This window comes from Pinus tabuliformis, chromosome Q (genome assembly GCF_031772625.1).
Source record: "Pinus tabuliformis cultivar Carrire ecotype Pingquan chromosome Q, CPIR1, whole genome shotgun sequence".
NCBI lineage: Eukaryota > Viridiplantae > Streptophyta > Pinopsida > Pinales > Pinaceae > Pinus > Pinus tabuliformis.
The window spans coordinates 581,262,348-581,268,442 of record NC_142296.1 but is presented as its reverse complement, the minus strand read 5'-3'; the positions used below and the strand labels follow the sequence as shown (position 1 = coordinate 581,268,442).

General features: G+C 36.5%; 1 pseudogene; it reads left to right on the top strand.

The window, feature by feature from the left end:
• The first annotated feature begins 3,919 nt into the window (after window positions 1-3,919).
• Window positions 3,920-6,095, top strand: part of LOC149220789 (short chain aldehyde dehydrogenase 1-like) — a 90,719-nt pseudogene continuing 88,543 nt past the window's right edge.

Below are 6,095 nucleotides of genomic sequence, written 5' to 3'. Positions count from 1 at the left end.
TCAATCGCATTCAGATCCCGTCTTTCCACTTAGAAATACTCTCACAAAAAGCAATAATGCATATCTCATCAAAGCATTCTTCATTAAAATTCAGAATATAGGTCTAGTTTTCATAAAAAATATATATATCGGAAGCACAATAGTGCAACTCCTGATTCAAGTTTGGATACAAAAATTGAGGACCCTTTCCAAAACAATAAAAGGGTCTATAAATACTTATTAAACTAACCAACTATGAAATAAAAATGTTGTGAGGTGGTACAACCAAATCATGGAAATCTCCTTGAAATAGACATGCTTGCAGTCAGTAGAACGATTCATTGTGTCAGCTGATTATCCTTTGGCTTAAGCTGGCATATAGAGAGCATTGGTTGCAATTCTGGAGGGTGACTCATACGTGAATGCAGTTGGGTAGAATAAGTAGCATCATTAATTTCAGGAATGATGTAACCAATTGCATCGGTTAAACATTTCATTGCTGCCTTTTGACTATGTGGTTTAACTAGGAAGAACCAAAAGGTGTCCCAGGTTAAACTTTGGATGCCCGTGATCAACATCTCATTCTTTTCCAATTCCTATTTACATGTTTGCTCCAATACTTTGGCTGATGGAAGTTTACCTGGAGTGCATTCTGAAATCAAATTAGACAGATAAAGAGTATCATTAATTAATTCAATTAAATTACCAGTCGCCGATCCACATCTTGAAGTTTCCCTCTCTGCCTTCATTAATTGAGATTGCCATTCTAGGAACATAATTTCCTTAGGAGATTCCAGAATTTGAGGCAGATTTGCAGCTTGTCCTTCCTTGGTTTCTTGCCAAGAAAGAAATTCTGTTAATGTTTCATTAGCATGTTCCAATTTTTGCCTTGCATCAACTGATTTATCAATCATTGATGAAGAAATTTCATAGAGGGGCTGAGCAAGAGAAATATTATGACACAACAAATTTAATTGATTAATCAATGCCTTGTTGATCTGGAGAGCTTCGGATTTTAACTCTGCTACTTGAGGAAAGCCTTTGAAATTTTCTATTTGTTGTGACAGCTGAGCAATTTTTTCATCTTTTGTTTTTCTCATTTGTTCATTCATTGACTTCAGTTTGGCCAATGCTAGGGATAATTCATTTTGTTTCTGAATTGCACTTTGATCTATTCTCTGCTTCTCCTTGAGAAATTGCTCGTTTAGCTACTTGTTTGATTGCTGCTGTGCTGCTAAGTGTTGTTCTAACTGCTCTATCCTCTGCTGCCTTTCGAATACCTGTGCTTTCAACGAAACAATTGTCTGATCTTTTTGTTTGAGTAAATTGCTGACTTCCGATGCTTTATCCATAGTAGTTGCCGAATATGCCCCGACATATTGAGAGAGTTTTGTAAGGTCTTCAGAAGGATTGACTTCCTCTCTCCATACCACATTAGTTATCTCCATCTGTGCAGGTAAAAGAGAAGATTGATCAAGCTTTCTCTTTTTCTTTTGTCTTTTTACTATAGCCCTATGCTTAGGGCTGTAGAAGACATCTAAAGATGGTATTTATTCTACATGTAGGATGATTTCATCAGATGGATTTTCTGGAATTATTTCTATATCCTTTTGAGTGATGGGTGGGCCGCTGGTTCCTTCAGTTGGAACCGTATTAGTTGCTATCTTCTGACCAATTGTCACTTCAGGCGTGCTAAATCCCTATAAGTCTTCAGTATTGCTTATAATGGAATTGAACTATAGCCACTCTTTAAGTAGCTTGGGATCAATCTGAGTATCTGTATCCAGGAGTTGACTATCTTTTCCCTGTTCCTGTTCTGGGGCCTTTTCTTTCTCGGAGACCTTTTCCACATCGAAGGTATTACCAGTAACTATTTGTTCAGCTTGACCTGATGAATGAATTGTAGGGGCTGTGGCTAAGAGGTCTAAAGGCAGAGTTTGCAACCTTTGTTCTCTAAGCCTATTAAACACTTCTAGTCCTTCATCTTGATATTGGATTCTAGCCAATGCTTTAACTTGGAATAATGATTCAGTTGAGGCAAATAGATCATTGAAGTCATTATCTTCATGATCAAATTTGGCAAGTTTGGCTTGGTCAAGAACATTATAGGCCACCTTTCTAGGATTATACTGCCTATTAGGAATTGTGGCAAGCTTAAGCGTTTGCATTTTTTCTGTCTCCTTCTCTGCGTGCTTGTAATCATGAAGAGTGAAAATGCCGCACCGTAATGGGAATGTAGGCCATACCTATTTCTTGGAATTTTTTAAGGTTTTTAGATGTCCCATCTACTGCTATTTGATAAGCCAATTCCCGAGCCAATAGTTTATCGGTCACATACAGGGGAAGGACATGGGGTTTAGTAAGGCCACCAAAAAGCCTTATATAAGTAAATTTTTCCTCCCCAAACCAACTACCTACTGCTGTCAAATCTGTTTCTGCTTTCGGGGATATCCTGGGAGCAAGTTTATTGAAAATAGAGTAATAAACAGGCAAAATAAAACCATTGCAGATTTTATACAGATGATTTTTGTAATTGGCCTTCCATAACTGTTCATGATAGATATGGATTGGTTTAGGGTCTGCAGGGGTCCATCTCCATCCGAGCAATGGAAACTTAGAATTGAAACAAACAGTATCCATAATGAATGCACTGTAATAGAATGGGGGAATGGTCCTAGTAGTATGATATACATTTGCTCTATATTCTAGAATTGTTGTGGCTAGTTTATCAGACAAAATATTCGCCCAATCCATCACATAGCCATTGATTGCAGCCTCCATTAGAGGGACCATTTCTATAGTGAATTTAGCATAATCATGTATTCCCCACATTCTACACATCATAGCTCCGGCATAACAGTAAGGAGAAGCCAATGAGTCTACAGAGTACTTACCCGATGACTCGTGCTTGTGCTTCTCAGGGAAATGTCTCCACTGCTTAATCGGGGCTGACTCTGACTCATTTTCCTTTGCAAAGGCCTCTAGGAATGCTTTGTTGTACTGCTTCTCAGGCTCAGGTAAGTGATACATTTTCCTTAGATCATCAGGCTGAAACAAGCCGAATATCCTCCCGTCAGTTGTGCAAAAGGTTCTGTTTGTAACTGGAATTTTCTCCACCACCCATCTCACCACGTCCGTATATGGCAATACTTTAGCTTGCACTACTATTCTGTGAAGAAAGGAGCATGCCAATTCTTTAAGATTTCCTTTAGACTTATCAGTTGAATCGGCCATGGCCTCTTCTGATAATTCTTCGGGCTCTTCTACTTCAATTAAATTATAGATACTCTCCCAGCTAGTGTTTCCCAGTTCGAGACATGTTGTGTCTGATATTAATCCCTTTTTGCTTGGTCCTGGATCTTTCACTGGAGGAGCTGCTATTGCAGACTTCTTTGATTTCTTTCCCATTTTCTTCAGATTTCTGGTTTTAGAGGAATTTTGCACAAGCAATTGAAAAATCGTGATACAGAGAAATGTTGCTACAGATCACTATGATAATGAAAAAGAGTTACATTAATTGGCAAGAATATAGTTAAAGATTATCGTGGATAATATCTAAATAAAAGATCTACCCTTAACTACTTCATTGAATATTCGTTTAACCTGTCAATCATGGTAAATAAGGTCTTAAATGCCCATCATGTTGCTCATATGCTGAATGATTAATTCAAGTGTGCCTTAGATTTCTTTGATGGATGATCAGTGATAAATCACAAATCGGCGATGAAGAATGTCAAAGGAAAGGCTTTAAAACTTGCTTTAAATATCTTCGATCACTGAAAGGTGATACAATGCATGCAAACCATTTTAAATGTATTTTTGAGATGTGCGCCTAATTAATATATCGCAGTCGCGAGTGGGCTCAGGCTTTATTGTTTTGTTAATGTGATTTCTCCGATTGCCAATTGCGATATGCTTTATCGCATCGGAGGTTTTAAGCATGCCTTTGTTCATGTGTTGGCTTATTGTTGACATTGCCGATTTGCCGATTGCGATATGCTTTATCGCATCGGAGGAATTAAGGGGCTCCATTTTATTGTGCTTGGCATTTGGCTTCTCCGATTTCCTGATTGCGATTGCCTTTTCGGATCAGAGAGAATGGATGAGGTTCTTTGTGGCTTTGCGTATGTTTCCTTTGTTATTGCGATATGCGATCTTCCGATCGCTTTATCGCAATAACGAAGAGTTTTATAATATTTCTAAAGTCACATTTTATTTCCATTTAAAAGGCTTTTAAAATGATTCATTTAAATTAATCCTTTTAATAAGGGTTTTTCTTTATGATGAGTTAATACCAATTTTTTTTATGAACACACCAATCTTATCTAAGTTGATTTAAAGGGACCCATTTCTTATTTAAATTTTATGTAAAGATGTTTTAAGAAATGGGGGGCTGTTGTTTAGCACAACAGATTGGTATTTGGATTTTTAACTAGTACATCTATAGAACTCCTAGAGAGTACTTCTTCTTAGAGAAGCGATGATCTCATCCTTAGTCCACCCACCAATTTTGTTCAGACTTATGTTATTTTACCTACTCTAATCTATATTTTACCTGAATTTTTCTTGTCATCTATCATAATTATATGTTGTATAATAATTTGAAGATGATTTCTCACTCACAATCTCTTTCATTGATTAAGTAATGATCCTAAAACATACATGAGCCATCGGGAAGACCACGACACCATTGGGGTATTGGAGACAAGATTCTCATCATAAATCCAAGAATTGAGGATTTTTCTGGACGATAATTAGCAGCATAGTATTAAAATAATTGGACAGTTAATCTTGGAAATTATGGGGTATAGGAAATTTTAAATGCAATCCTTCACTGGCATTTGTGATCATATGGATCTTGCTCTAGCATGTGCTTACAAGAAGAGGGATATATTCTCTCTACTTCCATTTTATTTTGTGATTCTCGACACCCAATTTTCTTCATTGTGTGGGGTGTTTTTGAGCATATCAACAGGAAGAATGGGTGACATTTTAGAAAATAGGAATGAAGGTGTTGTTGTTCCCAAGTTGCCAATATCAAGGAAGGTGAATTTGTTAGTAACGAGTGCGCTTCCTTATGTGAACAATGTTTCACACCTTGGAAATTTGATAGGAAATGCAACTTGCTTTGGCTGTGTCTCAACTCAGTTTTAGATACACCAGAACCCATGCCAGATGCCTATGGAGTCGTTGCTGTCTTCCTTATCTATTGTAGTCGTCGAGGTTCCTGATATGGTGAGAGTCTTCGAAGATGAAATAGTTAAACGCTTCATCGACCTAGGTACAATTCCCCCTTCTTCACTAGTGATTGGCGTAATTATAGCTTATTTTTCCACAGTTCCATGTCTCCAAGACAACGATAGGGAAATTTATTCCCATTGATGCCACAAATTTTTTTTACTGTGAAAAAATTCCACCCACAAAACTTATGATCCAATTTTTTCGTTTCTCTCAACTCCCAGGCAGTTTTAGACTTTTAGTCTCCAGTCCCGCAAAATATATTGCAGGATTTTTACTACACCATAAAACTTTTGATCCCATCGATTAAATTTTCATTTGAATTACCAGATCCAATTAGTAGAATAATAAATCCAAGGTTAGGATTGACTTGGAATTAGCATTTGTTGTTTCATTTTCATAAAATTACTCAATGCCAACAAATACCATCCATGGTGTATTAGAAATTACAATTGTAACAACGAAATTCACACTCTTAAACCATGGGGCAGATTTTATTGATGTAAAATGCACGTGAATGGCACTGTGCATCTCGTAATAAATCAATACATATGTATGTGTTAGCTAGGTAATGAAAATCGAGTAACTGCATGTTTTCCAATAGATTTGGACCTTAAACATGGGCCGAATGTTAAATTATTTATTTCCTATTAATATAGGAATATTATATAGAGCTTCAATTAACCTGTCACTTATCTTCAAAAAATGTACATTAATTTTCTCGAAGTTCTAGATGATTGACAGTTTCAAAAACCTTTTAATAATAATAAAAAAACTACTACAAATTTGCAGACTCTTGCCCTTCTAAATATTAGACCTCATAAATAATAACCCTTATTATCCTTAGCCTACCACTAATAAAATTAATAACAACGGTA